General features: G+C 45.4%; 1 long non-coding RNA gene across 1 annotated transcript; it reads left to right on the forward strand.

The window, feature by feature from the left end:
• Positions 1-3,453: 3,453 nt before the first annotated feature.
• LOC140689500 (uncharacterized) lies at positions 3,454-9,185 on the forward strand. The gene is made up of 2 exons (XR_012064515.1): positions 3,454-3,692; positions 8,173-9,185. It is a non-coding gene; the product is annotated as an uncharacterized lncRNA (long non-coding RNA).
• Positions 9,186-17,212: the final 8,027 nt, after the last annotated feature.

Raw genomic sequence — 17,212 nt, forward strand, 5'->3', positions numbered from 1 at the left:
TTACATAATAAAATTTCAGATATTTGTCTGACAAAGTATAGTTACTCAATCAGTGGTCCTGAATAGACAGATGAGAATACGGTACTTTTGGAATCATGAATATTGGTAAATAATAAAATTCAGACACCAAATGGAGAAAAAAACTTTTTACCTAAAACAATGCACACATCCTAGTGGCTTAATTATTTGGCTAAAATTTTTTCCTTTTGATTTTTGTTCTAAAGTTAACTTATTTTCCCAAGGAAAATTCTACTTCCTCTAAATGCATTTTGTTCCATCAGAGTAAAACCCACTTGAACTACAGATAGACTGTTTTACTTTCCCAGATTATTCTACTACTCCATTGCTAATTCCAGGAGGAGATAATTGGATTGACCTGCAAAGACCGAAGATAAAGGAAAGGAATGATCCTTAAATTAAAGATAGGATGAATGGCTACTTTCCCTGCCCGTATGCCCAATCGCCAGAACCCAATTCAATTAAGACCTAAAGACTTAGCGGAAGTTAGAGCAGGCCCAGGGAATTCCTTCTAGCCTCCAAGAGCCCTGAATTACAAAATCCCAGCTCCTTACTTTTAAAGGGATCTTGGAAATCCACAGCAAATCTGAGTCCAGCTAGAGACAGTAGTTTGCAGCCTTTCTGGAATTGTAAGCATCATCTGGCCCATTTCCAGAGAGGCAGGTTCACAGGGTCTGGGGTGCGGCCTTGGACAACACTTCTAAGTCATGCAGTTTTTTGCTCTAAGGAGAGATGGGCTGATTGGACCTTGGCAGCCCTGAATCTCCTGACAGCAACTTCATAATCCGCCAGTTTCTCCAGGAGCCCTCAGGCTGGCATTGGCTGCTGATCCCAGCTGGGTCAAGGTTCCCACCCCCTTTTAAACCAAAGCAGATCTGTAAGCCCCGGTGATGGAGAGAGACCAGAGAGCCTTCTGCACACCCAAGTCCTCGTGAGTCCAAGCTTCCCGACGGTGCTACCAGACAAACTCCCTGTTCAAGACGCACGGCTCTTTTACGAATTTTCTTTGAAAGTGTTTTACATTTTTGTAAATATCCAGAGATTTCCAAATGTGATTATGTGTTTCATCTTTATAAGCAGTTTGTGATAGACCGAAGTCAGCTCTTGTAAACTACATGCTAGAAGAAGAGGTGGGCAGCCTTGACAGACTGGTTACAAAACATGGGAAGCTCGGGCTCAGGGCTAAGCCGTGGGAGACATGCTTCTATGTTGCCTTGAAACCATAAAGTAGCACCTAGAGCAGTGCCCCGGATGTTTCATAAACGTCCCACAAATGCGTGTTGAATGAAAAAAAGAATAAATATCAGTGGGGAGAACTGCTTACACAGCAGACACTCTCTCTGTCTGCAGTTCCTCAGATTAAACAAACTTTTCCTTTTCGGCTTGTTGTCTTTTCTTATCGCCCAACTGACAATATAATTATACTTCATTTCAAGGACTAAGCATATTCTATCCCAAGCTTATAAACTTGACAGATGGAAGGAAGGAGATTAGATTTTAAAAATACTAAGCATATTTACTTTTAAAAAATATAACAGTTTTATCGAGATTCAATTCATATACCATACAGTCCTTCCTTTTAAAGTGCACAATTTAATGGCATTAGTGTGGTCATCACCACAATCAAATTTCAGAACATTTTTATCATCCCAAGAAGAAACTCTATATCCACGGGCACATTAGCAGTCAGCCCCTTTCCTCCCACCCCCCGCCCCAAGCAACATCTAAACTACAGTCCTTTACACACTTGCCTGCCTGGGCTCTTTCATGAAAATGGAATAATCATGATCCTGTGATGGCTGGAGTCCAGTCTCTACCCTACTTTGCCACTCGGATGTATTCCGTCCCTCCTGGCGCATCCTTATGGCTTCACCCCAGAAGCCAGGGAGCCCACACAGCCCTCCTCGCCAGCACCCACACTAAAGCTCTGCCCTGTCACTGTGCGTGGGCTTCCTCACGGCTGTCCGTGAGGTGCCTGGCTCCTCCTCGTTCTCCTCTCTTCCATTTGGGGGACTTTCTCAAATGCAAGTCAGACCAGGCCCCACACGTCCCTGCTCTAAACCCATCACTGACTCCCACTGTCTTCACCTCACACCTTTATCAAACTGTATCAGGGCTGCCACGACATCTGTGCTTCTCTGAACTTGATCTCCTGTCACTCTCCTTTCACCCTGTAAGCTCTTCTTGCTTTGGGGCACTTGAACCACGTCACTTCTTCCTCCTTGATGAGTACCCCCATCCTCATCAAGCTCGCGTCCCCTTCCCTTAGAGCTCAGGGCAAACGTTTCCTTACACCCACCCTGACCAGGCTAGACCCCCGGCTGTGCACTCCGGGCCCCGAAACACCAGCCACACGACTCCCCCCGTCCCCACCCCCACCCTACACTGGCCAGAATTCTCGGCATGTTATCACCTCCGTTGCTGTTTAATATTGACTATTTTTCTCAGTAGAAGTTCTGCTGAGAACAGCAGTGACACTGTCTGTCTTATTCACCTAAAAAAATGCCTGGCACGCAGTGAGTACTTAACAGATAGTTGTGGAAGGCATGAATGACTTAGCATTTTATTGCATTTTCTTTCCACTTTGATAACCGCCCCCTACACACACTCTTCTAAAAGTTCCTGCTTCACCGTTTTAATCTCATCTCTGGCCTTTTGATCTAACCCCACTTCTCCTAATTATTATTTCACTTTGGCTTCCCTTTAGCACTGAGAAATGTACCTCCCAATTACTTTTCTGTTTCCTTGAATTCATACATATTCTATTTTGCACAAATTTGTTTTGCATGCTAAATATGGAAACAACTACGTTATTCTTTTCTGTCTCATTAGCTTACAGTTTCCTTGGAAGCAGAGAGATCTCTTACCTGTCTTCCTTCTTCCCTTCCCTCCTTCTTTCTTGGAATGTGAGGATTTGAGGGGACCCTACTAATCGGCAGCCCTGCTCCTTAACTAATCTGGTAACTAACTTCGTGTTTGGTAGCTGGGGAGTCAAACACCAGCACAGTAAAGCAGATCGTTCCTGGGAAATGCAATTCCTAACGCTCTGAACCACCAAGCCCTGCACCTGTGAGTGCCCTGCAGCCAACGGGAAGGCAAGCAAAGCGGACATCAGGCCGGACGCGCACAGACTAACCCGCAGCAGCCCCAGAGCTGACTCCCTGCGTGCCGAGTCCCCGCAGGGCCTTTCTTCTCCATGTGCCCCAGCACGCTCACGGGGCCGGGACTCTAAAGGTGCATCACTGTGGTGGTTCCCATGGTCACCAAGGTGATTCCGGAGGACTCTGTGTGGCCCGGTCCATGGCGAGGCCACACAGGACTGCCTGGAATCTGGTCCTTGGACAGGGGCCCATGCAGCTCACTTCACAGCTCGTCCTTCAGACCAGCTTTGATGCACCTATGAGCCAAGGAACAGCAGGGATGGCTGGCAGCCACCAGGAGCCAAAGGAGGCAAGAGGTCCTCCCCTAGAGCCTTCAGAGGGAACACGGCCCTGCTGACACCTTGATTCCAGACTTCCAGCTTCCAGAACTCAGAGAACACATTTCTGTTGTTTTGAGCTACCCAGTTTCCAGGAATTTGTGATAGCAACCATGGGAAACTAACACACCCCTCAAATTGCTCTCGGGTTCAGTCTGGCTCATCAAAGATTTCTCGAGCTCCCCCTTCCCACCAGGTACTGGGCTGTACTTGAGGGATGTGTAGAGGGAAAAATACTTACTCTCCTCACAGAACTTACAGTATAGTCATCTCGTTTCCATTTTTGAGCAGAGTTGAATTCTCATTTCTGTAGAACAGAATGTTCTGGTTGCTATGGGCAGTGCATGGAGAGGATTTCAGAGAAAACAGGAGTCACACGTGGAAAGAAGCACTCAGCTCTCGGGCGGAGGAGCTGGAGGCAGGAAGCTCACCCCCTGCTTCCTTCAGGATCTCGCTCTTGGCCGTTTGATGCCCCCACTCCCATCTGCTCTTTGCCTTGCCTGCGTAATTATCTCTCAGTCAAAGCAAGGAGGATCATGTTCCTCACCTGGGTCAAAAACCCCCTTGTCTCTCATTCCTATTGAATTAAATTCCAGATTCCACCTCCCGTCCATTTCTACAGCTTGACTTGCCCCACATCTCTCGATGTTTCCTATCAGACCCCTCAGATGAGCCCCGGGTGTGCCAGTGTCAGCGCTGTTACACTGGCTCTCTGTCCGGGCTGCCCTCCCCTCTAGCAAACTTCATGTATCCCTCACGGCCTAGATTCTCTGTATGGCTTGTGCTTTCACATTCTTTTCTTGTTTCTTTGATAACAAAGCAAGTCACGTTGCCTTGTAACGAGTTGTTGTCAAGTGTTCTCCAGCTAGGCTGTAGGCTGAGCAGAATGCCGGGATGGGGATCGAATCTCCTCATTGTTAGAGTCTCCAAACCAAGTCTGCAGCACCAGCAGAGTCTGCCACAACATAGTTGATAATTTCCTGGTGAAATGGATGAATTATTGAATGAATGAATGAGTAAGGTCAAGGTTAGGACACTCTGGTCAGAAGACCACCTAAATTTGGACAGAGCTCCTTACAGAGCGATGGGTTGGAAAAGCCAGCGGCAGGAAACGTTTTGTAGAAAGTAGCGGGATTTGACAAATGACTAATGTGTGACAAGGAATCCAGGGGGCAGGGGTTTCTTTTGCAACATTTCAGCGGGCCCCCTCTTTAGCCACGAACACCAGGAAGTGCAGCAGATGGGGAGAAAGGAAGAAAAGATAAATGAGCCCTGTCTTCATCATGCTTAATTCGACTTTTCAACACGACTCTGACACAAGCCAGTACTGTCATTTCTCGATGGCTTGGGAGAGGCAGTAGAGGGGAGTTCAGAGCCCTGGGTGCTCCTGTGTAGCACGTGCAGGAAGAGGAAGAAACCCAGTCACCGGCTCCCTCCCTCCCACACCTTGCCTTTGAAACTGAGAAGTGAGGAGTGGGCGGCGGGTAGGAAGAAAGGGGTGCTGACGAGATCCCCTTCCTGGAATAGCGGTGTTTATACCTCTCCCCTCCCCGCCGCCCTTCTGCAGCTTAGGAAAGTCTGGCCTCAGGGCGGTGTCAGCAGGACACGCAGGAGCTGAACCGGCACCGTATCTCAGAGCACGGCGGTACTCGGAAGCGCCCCGCCGCTCCGCCGGTAACGTCCGGAGGGCTGGGGCCGGCTGTCCATAGACGCCCTTGAAACTGACCGGCCGGGGCTCCATACTGGGGCAAGGCTCCAAATGGAGGAGACTCTGCTGAAAGTTCAGTCAAATCCAGCAAAATACGGACAACAGAGATGAAGGAGAGGTTCAGATAAGCATGGCAGAAAAAGAGAGAGCCAGGAATTCCTGGCCAGGCATGCCATATTTCTGAACACTACATGAAAGCAACAGAAGAAGATCTGTATAAAATCAGAAAGACTGGCCTGAACCACATCTGCTTCTGAAGTTTAGAGAAACTAATATCAATTAAAAATGTAAAAAGAGTTGAAGTCAAATTCCATATTAAGATACAATTTTTAAATGAGAATAAGGAACAGAATGGTAGTCCAACAGTCAGTGAAATCATGCCAGGAAGTCCTGATCACAAAACAGATCAAAACCATAACTTACTATTTCAAGACGAGACCAAATACATTAAGAAAACAAAAGGAAAGAACAACATAAATCAAATTATAAAAAGTCAGAAGGGTTGGACTCAAGAAAGAATACGAGAGAAAGAAAAATAATTTCAGAAGTAAAATCTGAACTGGATGGAACAGAGTTAATAATCACAACAGATACTGCTTTAGGAGAAATAGAAGGTCAAAGGGAGGGTTAAAAAAATCAAAATTAAATTAAGAGGTAAGAGACAGTGACAAATACTGAAGACAGGAAGAGAACATCGAACACATAGTAATAGGAGTCCAAGAAGAAGGAGACCAAAGCGGAAGACTAGAGCAAATATTACAACTGTAATGCAAGGAAACTTTTCTAAAATTAAAAAGGAACAAACTAACACTAACTCCTGAAAGAAGACCTCACATATCAGACTATCCACTGGAAACACTAATATCAAAAGCCCAAATTACTGGATTTTAAGACCAAGAAAAAAATCCTTTGGGCATCCAAGCAAAAAGAGGAAGTGGTGATTTATAATGAAAAAGCCTTTTCAAACACAATACCTTTATGGCAGAAGAAAACTAATGTATTTGAGATACTAATGAAAAGAAAATGCCAGTCAAAGATTTTTATATACGGTAAAACTGACTTTGAAGGATGAAAAGGTTCAAATTGTTATCGACAGGAAAGAATTTAGGAAATACTGTGCCCATGAGTCTTTCCTAATGAATCTGTTAGAGAACAGATCAAAATGACCAGGGAAACATGGATGTGACATTGAATGAACAGTTACTACAGAACAAGGGAGAGAGGGCAGCGAGCGGCGCCCATGTGCTTTGACAATGTAGATATGGTATCACTTTTTTAATGGAGGGAAAGTAAATGGGGAGAGAATTTGCAAAAAAAACAAAAAACAAAAAACTGTTGTCAGTAGTCTTAATGGTGGTGAGAATATTCATACTGTTGTTCTGAGACTGCTGTGTAAGTAAACTAGAAAAAAGAATAGACGTTAACATGGGATATTCTAATGACATCATCTCAATGGCATTGAGAACAAGGATTCTCAGGGTGGAAGGAAGGAGATGCAGACATAAACTAAAAGAGGGTAAATAAATCTATGTCCTGAACTTGAATTAGAAATATCAATTTAAAAGTCTTAGAGATTTTTATCTTTAAATATATGTTTTCTAGCTCTAGTGGTTAACAATGACATCTCCAGCAGCATTCCTAGTGTCCAACCTGTGGTTTTCTAAATACCACCTCCCACTAAATAAAACCAAGGCTTCTTAAAGGAGTTGATTTCATATCCTCCTAAACATGTACCAAAAAAAAAAAAAAAAAGCAAGGAAAAACCTAAAAATAAATACACCCAAATAGTTATAGTTATTTTTTATTTCTGGGGAAGGCAGAATTGTAGTTGATTTTAATTTTCTTCTTTATACTTTCTGTATATAACAAATTTTCTAGAATGAACTCATAATTGAAAAAAATAGAGCTTTAAAATAAAAAGACAGAGAACAAAATTAAGCTATGAAAACACACATATAAAAATAAACGTGTTGGGGGAGGGTATACCTCAGTGGTAGAGTGCATGCTTAGCATGAATGAGGTCCTGGGTCCAATCCCATTAAAAAAAAATTAAAAATAAATAAATAAACCTAATTACCCCCCCACCCCAATAAGTTGATTCAAAAAAAAATTAAATAAATAAACCTGTTAAGGTATATATTTTGAAAGAGGCTCATCAGGCAACCAAAAGGCAGCAATTTAAAATCTTTTGTGGGGCAGGGTATAGCTCAAGTGGTAGAGCACATGCTTAGCATGCATGAAGTCCTGGGTTCAATCCCCAGTACCTCCTCTAAAATTAAGTAAATAAATAGACCTCCCCCTACAAAAAAAAATTAAATAAATAAATATATATATATATATTTAAAAAGCCTTTCTCTGAGGTAGTTATACACCCATCTGTCTCTCTGGACAGAAAGATTCCTCAAGTCTATGGGCAGAAATGGCCCTGGGGCCACGTTAGGTAATATGCACCCAGAGATGAACCCCCCGGGAGACTCAGGGCCCCCCGGGAGCCTGCTCCTGCCCTGAATTAACAGCGTTCCGTCAGCTCCGCTGGGGAGCGAGAGAAGTGAGTAGGCCAGGACACCGGCTTTCATTTCAAATGCCTGCCCCTTGGCTCCTGGGAATTGGGATCTAGAAATCATTTCTTTCCAAATAAACATAAAGTGGAAGAACACACCTCCCACCTGAAGTCTCCCGACACAGACATAAGAGGATCCCACCTCTTCTCCGGAGGCGGGACGCTGGCACACAGCATCGCGGGCCGACGCGTCTACCGGAAGTATTCCCAGAGTCTACCGGAAGTATTCCCAGGGGCTTCCACGGCCACAGCGGAGCCCGGGGCAGGGGCGGGGAGGCTCCGGGTGGATGCCCAAAAGAGGAATGATTTAGCCGTTCATTGCGGGCCCCAGTTTTCCTCACAAATCAGCTCCCAGGTGCCTCGATTTCCCTCCTGCCGCCTGAAGACAGCCCCTTTTGCTCTTTACAGGTGCAATGGAGAGTCACGAGACGTTCGTAACTACCTAAAGCCCGCGGGGACGGTGGTTGTGTGAGCGCAGGCGTTGCAGGTGCCGAGTCTTGTCGCACACACGGAAACAGAGGAAAGAGGTTCACGAGGAGAGGTGGAGTCTGAAAAATACACCCAGAGCCGTTTCGCAGTTGCCGGGGGTGTTACGCAGGTCCCTGGGTGCAACTGGCCGAGAGCAAGGCGGCGAGACACACAGGGCAGAAATCCCCAGCCTCTGCGCCTTGGGCGCGTGCGGGCGCCCGTCGTCTCCTGAAGCCAAACAAAGGCCTGCGGCAGTAAATGCTGAAGTTTCCAGAGGAACCCCGTCATCCACTGTTTGAGGGTCTGTGGTTCTCAAACTTAAGGGAGTGTTAAAATCCCGTGGTTCTGATAAGAGGCGGATTTCCAAGCCTCACCTCCAGACACGATCATCGGGTGGTTTGGAGCTCCGCTCAGGAATCTGTATTTCAACAAGCTGCTGCTTCTGTGGCCCGAACTTGGAGATCAGTGGTCTAAATTTTACCGTCTGAAGGTAAACTGACACATTATTCTCCGAAGGCAGAGGCTGGGCCTATCTGAATTCCAACCCTCGTTCTAAATTTTGCTTCAGCATGGAGAGTGATGGGGACAGAGGAAGCAGAATTTTCTGGACACCATTTTCTCCACACCATCACTAAGTACAGTCACTCGTGTACCCAGAGCAGCAAGTGAGACTGACTGAGCTTATGTAGTTAGCAGGCGTAGATAAATAGTCTGTATTCATGCTGCCTGGCAGGGTGGCCACTAGCCCCATGTGGTTATTGAGCACTTAAAATGTGGCTAGTCCAATTTGAGATTGAATGTAGGTATAAAATACACACCAGATTCCAAAGATTTAATGACGCCCCCCCCCCAAAAAGAGAAAAGATTTAATTAACATTTTTACATTGAAACATGTTGAAATAGTTATGTTTTGGAAATATTGTGTGAACTGAAATACATCAAAATTAATTTCACTTGTTTTCTTTTACTTTTGTAAATGAGGTTACTAGAAAATTTCAAGTTTCGTATGTGACTCACATTAGATTTCTACTGGACAGACCCACATACCATCTGGGTCTTAATTTATACAAGTCCTTGACCTTGGCGTGTGCCCCTTCTGGATAACACTGGTATGCCAAGAGCCTCTTCTTCCTTGCTATCTTAGCAGGGTGATTAAATTCTAATAGCTCCTCAAGGGAGAAAAGAGGAGGAAAAAAAAGCCTGACCTGGCTTATTCATGAGTCCAAAAAGCCTGCCAGACATAAATACCCTTGCAATATAGCGAGTCAAAGGATTTAAATTAATCACCGAAGGATAATAAACATCCCAGCAGTGTCCAAAGCTCACAACCACTTGTGTGTATAGAGTAGCTCTCGCTCCTGGCGTCCTGCTTCCTACCTGTTCTCGTGGGGACGGGAAGAATGGGAGGAATGCAGCGATGGGGCGAGGACTTGGTACCCAGCTCCACGGGGACAACAGCAAACATGGCGCGCCTCACTTTCTCCTGGCATAGACCTTGTTGGACCCGAGACAAGCCTAGGCCATCCCACCTGCAGTGACGGGGTTTTGAAGAGTGTTTCTTTAAGTCAGTCATGACATTCTTCTTCTGGTTCTTTTATCCCTGGCCCAGATGCCAATGAAGATGCCACATGAGCACGAGCGAAATTCTTTTCAAAAGACAGAAAAAGCAGAGAGAAATTTGTACGTTATTTGGGAACATGACAAATTTTACACGTTGAGAGACGTGTAAGAAAAAGAAGGTCTCACCTTGTTAACTGAACTGGAACTGAAAATAGAGATTCAGATGTGTTCTGGCTTCCTGGCTGCTCTGGGCACTAGGGCGCCCTAAAATTCTGAAAAGTTTCTGACACTCTTCCGGGCCTCCATCCTTCTGGCGAGCTCTTTAGAGCTTCTCTTACGTGTACCTTCCATCCTAGACATTTAGGAGGTTTGACAAGCTCTCTGCTTGAATTCCAAGATCTGGGGGGCATCCATCCTTATGGCCTGAATCATGCCAGTTTCACTGCGTGACCCAAATTATAGCTTCTTTATTTTTAGGCAAGAGCTGAGATTCATGGCCCCAAAACCAAGCAAGCAAGCAAGCAAGCAAAAACTCCCCCCCAAAACCCAACTTTTCAAAATGCAAAGTTCATAACATCTTGTCCAGCCTTTGTTTCAGGTGTGACCTCATCCACCCAGCAGAAGGAACTGGACCAGACGACAAATTACAGTAAATCAGAAAGAGGGCAATTGTACTTCCCTCGCTCAGATCAACTACCTCACAGGACAGCACACAGAAGGACCATGGCGCCTTAGCTTGCACTGAATTATCTAAACTGAAGTCCAGCAGAGCAGCCGTATACAAGACGAGTCACAGACGTGCTGCGTTGCCACATACCCCGGGCGGCTCCAAGTCATTCCTCAGCCGTACGGGTCGTGGGGGCCAAGGAGACCCCCAAGTTCCACCATCTTTGTTTGACTTCTTGTGGATTTTCTGACAGGAAATGGGAATTTGGTTGATAATTACCAGGCGTACAGATAAGGTTTCCTCATTAAAGTCTCATAAAACCATGAAAATAAATCATTGCAAGTGGAGAGAGAAAGAAAATCTTCTGTTTAGACTTTTCCATGACCGTTTAGGCCACTCCTTTTCCCTCTCGCAGCCCAGCGGCTCTATTTCCAGCTAGCGTCGGGCCTGACAGTCAGAGGAAAGACTGCACAGGCCTCACAGAACTTTTCTGGTTTCAAGTTCATGGTTTGGTATGTCAAGGACAGGCCCAGCCTGGCAGAATAAATTATGTAAGTGCAGCTGAAGAAACACAGCAGAGGAAACCCACATAATACGCGTCTGCAGATATGATATAGACGTAAATAAATACTACGATTTCAGGGCAATCGAAGGGGTCCATTTGGCCTGTCCTGGAGATCAAAGCCGGCAGGGGTCACAGGAGCAGCTGACAGTCCCAAAGGCGGCTCCACTAGAAATGGGATCAGACCGCCCTTTCCTGCGCCCCCTCCAGGGGCATCCTTCCTTTCTGAGCATCAAAGCCAGGCCTTAGGGACCGGGATGCAATTCAGTTCCCCCAGGAGCTCCTCTTCGGGAGTTTCCCAACTCAGCCACCAGCCTGGGAGCTTTCTAATTTTCCTACCACAATTTTCTCGGGTCCCAAGTCCCGGCTTTTCGGGCACCTTACTTCTCCAGAGTTAGTGTGACCAGTCGATCAGAGCACTGGTGTTACTGGATCACCAGATGTTAGCAGTGGTCTTCCAGGTTTCACCTGGGTTCCTGACAAATACCTGATCTCGGCGTGTTAAGACGGTTCCCAGTGGAGCTGGTGCCTGCAGCCCGCTCTGCCCTTGGGAAGCCCCACCTGAGCAGGGAAAGAGATGCACTCTAAAGGCAGTTAGTAATTTCAGACGAAAGTGAATCCAGATTATCCATAAACCAGGTTAGTAAAATGAAGATATCCAGGGCAGATGACTGGGTGGCAGGGTGACCAGCCGTCTGGATTTGCCAGGGACCGAGGTTGACTTGCAGTGCTAACCCCGGACAGACCCAGACAAGTCGGTCACCCTGCGGGGTGGACCGGAGACATGAACTGACGCCCAGCACAGTGCTCATTTCACTCTTTCCTAAGAGACTGAAACCTGTCAGGCAGTGACTGCAAAGGACCCAGATATAAGAAGGTTCTGATTTCAGTGTATGAGCCTATTTCCTCACGTTCAGCAGCAAGCACAGCACAGTCATGACCTCCAGCCAAAAGGCTCCATCTGCCTCCAAATGTCTTAGTCAGCGCGGGTGGCCTTCACAAAGTACCAAGCTGGGGGCTCAAACAACAGACATTTATTTTCTCACAGTTCTGGAGGCTGGACGTCCAACACCAAGGGTCCAGCCAGTCTGGTTTCCTGTGAGGTCTCACTTCCTGGCTTGCAGATGGCCACCTTCTTAACTGTGTCCTCACATGGCCTTTCCTCGGTGTGTCTGTCCTGGGAAAGCAAGCGAAAGCAGGCTCTCTGGTGTCTCTTGTTATAAGGACACTAATCCTATTGAATAAGAGCCTCACCCTGATGGTCTCCTTTGGCCCTAATTCCTTCCTCAGACACTACATCCACAATACAGCCACACTGGGGGGTTAGGACTTCAACACGTCAATTCGGGGGAGACTCAAAGATTCAGTCCATAACAGTTATATCACTCAGTCAAAGGAACTGACCAATTTTTAATCCCCATTCTTAGAGATCTAGTGAGAAAATGGATAGGACAGCCTTTGGTAGACCAGAACGCCCTGTACAAGTTGCTCTACCATGATGATCAGGGTGATGCTGACGGACCATCCGGATGATACTTGTCTTCCTCTTGTCCACCTTTCTAAGTGTGGATGGAGGATGCTGAGCGATGACGGATTTGCCACCACTGGCGAAGTAACATAGCGGCTGGAGGGTCTGGTGCTTGGCTGTGGGAGGAGGGAGCTCTGAGGCCAGGAGCGCCTCTTCCCACACTGGGAGTCGCCTCCTGCACATGCAGGATGGTCCTCGGGTGGGCGAGGTGCTACACACTGATCCTGGCTCCCTCCCACATGTGTCTCCGTCCTGAAGAGTTACTGAGCGTCTACAGTTCTGGTCTAAAGTGAGGGAAGCTTCCCCACCGATGGGCCACTATTACCTACCTGGGAAAACTGGACAGCCACATGCAGAGGAATAAAACTGCACCCTGTCTTACCCCACACACAACATCAACTCAAAGTGGGCTGAAGACTCGAACATCAGACCTGAAATTTTAAGATTCCTAGAAGAAAAGAGTGGGTAAGCTCCTCGACAGTGGTCTTGGCGGTGAGCTGTGGATTTGATACCAAAAGGAAAGGCAACAAAAGCAAAAATAAACAAGTGGGACGACATCAAACTGAAAAGCCTCTGCGCAGCAAAGGACACCACCGACAAGATGAAAAAGCAGCCCGTGGAATGGGAGATAATAGTTGCAAATCATATGTCCAATAAGGGGTTAATAGCCAAAAAATACAAAAAACTCATATCACTCAATAGCAAAAAAATAATAACAATAGCCTGATTTTTAAATGGGCAAAGGACCTATATAGATATTTTTCCAAAGAAGACATACAAATGACCAACAGGTACACAGACAGGTGCTCAACATCACCACATCAGGGAAATGCAAATCATAAACCATGATGAGACATCACCTCACACCTGTCATGATGTCTATTCTCAGAAAGACTACAGATGATAAATGCTGGCAAGGATGTGGAGACAAAGGAAAACTTGTGCACTGCTGGTGAGAATGTTACTGGGTGCAGCCACCATGGTAAACAGTATGGAGGATCCTCGGGAAATTAAAAATGGAACCACCACATGATTCAGCAAGTCCACTTCTGGGTATATTTCCAAACGAAGGGATATTGTCTTGAAGAGTTATCTGTTCTTCTGTGTTCACATCAGCATTATGGATGATAGCCAAAACATGGAAGCAACCTAAGTGTATGTCAATAGATGAACGGATAAAGAAAATGAGGTATGTGTGTGTATATACACACACACACACAACAGAATGTTAATCAGCCTTAAAAAAAAAATAAAGAAGGAAATCCTATCATTTGCCACAACATGAATGAATCTGGAGGAAATTATGCTACGTGAAGTAAGCCAGACAGAGAAAGACAGATACCACATGGTATCACTTAGATGTGGAATCTTCAAAAAAAAAAAAACAAAAAAACTCTGTTGAATTCATAGAAACAGAGCAGAAAAGTGGTTCCCGGGAGCAGTGTGTGGGGGGGATAGGGGCACTTGGTAAGAGGGTACAGACGTTCAGCTATGAGATGGGTAAGTTCTGAGACCTAATGTACAGTGTGGTGACTGTAGCTGATGAAACTGTTTTATAACTGGTCACCAGCTGTGCGCTTGCGGAGGCAGGATGTCAGAAGATGAGCCACAACAACAAGAAATCTCTCAGCTCCACACTGTTCTCCATTTAACACTTTGCACATCTGATTTCTCCCATAACATAATCTCTCTGAAGCCAACTTAAAAGCATGGTTTCCGTTCACTTTTCAAGAATTATGTAAAATAAACATTTCAGCAGACATGACTGTATGTTAGCTTTGGCTGCCCCTGCTTCTTGACAGAATGACTTCACTGCCTTCCAGGTATGACTTTTCTAAGCACAGTACCCTTTGTGGTCCCACATTAGACAAAGAGCAGGTGGAACACGCATCACAGTCCATGTATGTGAAGTGTGACATTTACAAAGTCACCGCTGTAGCCCTGCAATGAGGGGACAGTATTAATTACCTTGCTCCTGGTGTGGAAAATGACGAAAATGACCTGCTCAATGAGGATGTCAAACTGTCTTTTTTAATCTGACACCTGTACTGGAAATGCTGGGAATCTATGACACTTACAATTAAATACCTAAGATTACCAAGCACAAGTTCAGGCAAGGCTAATTTAGAAATTATTGTCAAGATTCACTGAGGAGCCGTCATCATTTGGGAGTGAAAAAAAAGTTTAACATACCAAAAAGCCCCACGGAGAGACTTTGTACATGGTTTCCCCATTTAGAAGCTGAACCGAAAGTCAAGGACACTTGCTTTAGTTGAAGTCACAAAAACTCAAAGACACGCAGGATTAAGAAAAGTCTGTGGTATGGAGCTGTTTCCAGAGCAGAGCACTTTCTATGAAGAAAAAGGAGAAAAATCTAAATTCTGAACCTCCCTTCTCTCCTATGTTTTGGTAAAGAACAAAGAGTTTGCCTCGGACTAATGTTTTTGTGTTCAAGATTTGTGACATCTTTTACCCACACGGAATAAAGCTGAAACAGGAAACAGTGAAAGATAAAAGTGCCAGATGGCGAGAAAGCCAAGATCTATCCTAAGACATACTCAAACTCTCAAGAAGACTCACGTATAACCCAAGTCATCCTCTAAAAAAGAAAAAAGAAAGAAAGAAAAGAAAAAAAGCTCAGAGAGGCACTTTTTATGTCTTCGAAATGCTAGGAAGATATTTCTCTTCAACACCTCACCTGGCCAAATGAAGACCCTGTGCCCCATTTCAGAGAACTGCCCGTGTCTGTGTGAAATACTCGTATTCAGAATATGAACAAAGGACTTTTGAACAAGGTGTGACTGATGTAAACCGAAGCCAAGATGAATCTAAGAACATGATATGCAGCATAATGACACACTAAAGCCTGGCCAAGATCAGATACATTTCTTAGGGGGAAAAAAAGCCCCCCCACCACCCTGAGCATTAAATCATAAAGTGGCGTTTTCAGTTCAGTAGCTCACGTGTGGACAGCGGCAAGTTCAGGCCACTGTCCACGACGGTGGGTGTGGTGCTGATGGAAAAGCTGGTGGAGGGAGCGTTAGACACGAAACCATTTGGTATCTGTTAGCCAACGACAGCTCCGGAAAGGCCGAGGAAGCACACAGACAGGCGGAGGGAGGGAGGCATGAGAGGTGTAAGAGGCCAGCTCCGTTTTGAGGCTTTACACACAAAATCCCAACCAGGACAGAAAGAGGTGGACCCACCTGCTCTTGACAGAAGCCTTTCCTTCCGAGGAGGGAGGACCTGACCCGCAACACGGGGACCCCCGAGGCTGCCTACTTCTCTGCGAAAAACCATTAAAACGGAGCTGCTACTTGTTCTCGACATTCCTGTGACCACTTTAAAGACACAATCTCTCAGTTCCAATGCTCAGATTACCAGCCCAAATATCATAAACGCAGAGCACGCCTGGGGCGGAACTATGAAGGGGGCAAAGCCGGTTTCTTGGGTGGCCGCAGCTGTCTCTCACTCAGCTGTTTTCACGAGGTTTCTTGCCTCTCCAACTCCAGATGGGCTGGGGTCTGCATGTGACCCTGAACGGCGGTGGGTCACCCTCCCATGGCTGAGTGTGATGGACACTTCGATGGTGATGCTACTTTGGCTTATGGTCCTGAAGCTTTTCCATGAAAATGTCCTTCGGGAGTCGGACAGCCTTGGTTTGTACTCTGACTTCACTTCTCCTCATCTGTACAGTGTAATAGTAGCTATCTACGTGGTCATCTGAGGAGTAAAGGACTTAAGTAACACAAATTCCCTAGAACAGTGCCTGGCATGGAATAAGAACTAAGTGTTAGCTGTTTTTCTTCTCTGTATTATTGTATCATGAAGAAATGTGTTTGTGAGATGAACACTGTATTAGTTTAACTTGGTTTTAAATGGTACTGATCAACATAACCAAAAAGAAAAGTGAAACAAAAATTAAAATCTGTCTGTCTGCATCACACAAAACAGCGGGAAAGGTTTTTCCCAGATGTGGCACAATCTGACTTAAATATAGCATCAGTGGTATGGTCCAAATTCACTTTGGGAAAATGCCAGAGGAAACTTCAAAATGACAGGCAGTCTTTGTCCAGAGCAGCAGAAACTCAAGTATAACAAAAATCTCACAGGAGTGAAAATTCAGAGAGACATGCTACAAATTTTAAGATGCTACTGACAGAGGAAATCAGAGATATTTTGAACCTGAGTCCTAAACTGCATATCACAAGGGCAAACACTCCTAAATGCAGACGCCGAGTTGCTTTCAAGTTCCTTTTCCCGTGAGTACCTCTGTGCTGGCTGACCTAGGTGAGACAGACGTTGTTAAATAATGGTTCATGCTTCTCCAAAGCAACTCTAGGGAGATCATGTAGCAGGTAAAAAGAAATCAGTCCTTTTAGAAAAAAAAAGTTAAATTATTCACTTACTCAGTATTCAGTCTGAGGAGATGATGAAACTTGGTGAAACACAGGCTTTCGGGCTATCAGGTCAACTCACAAGTAGGGAAGAGATTTATAAGAGAATTTTCAAATTATAAGTGACTTTAGAAATGATCATTTTGCGAGTGAGAGCAATTAATAAATCGTGAGGTTAAGTCCACAGCGAAAAGTAAAGAAAGGAAAAGATCTTCTCTCCTGAGACACCCTAAAATATAAGGATAATAAAAAATTAATGTATGTTA

The sequence above is a fragment of the Vicugna pacos genome, chromosome 26 (assembly GCF_048564905.1).
Source record: "Vicugna pacos chromosome 26, VicPac4, whole genome shotgun sequence".
In the NCBI taxonomy this organism is placed as follows: domain Eukaryota; kingdom Metazoa; phylum Chordata; class Mammalia; order Artiodactyla; family Camelidae; genus Vicugna; species Vicugna pacos.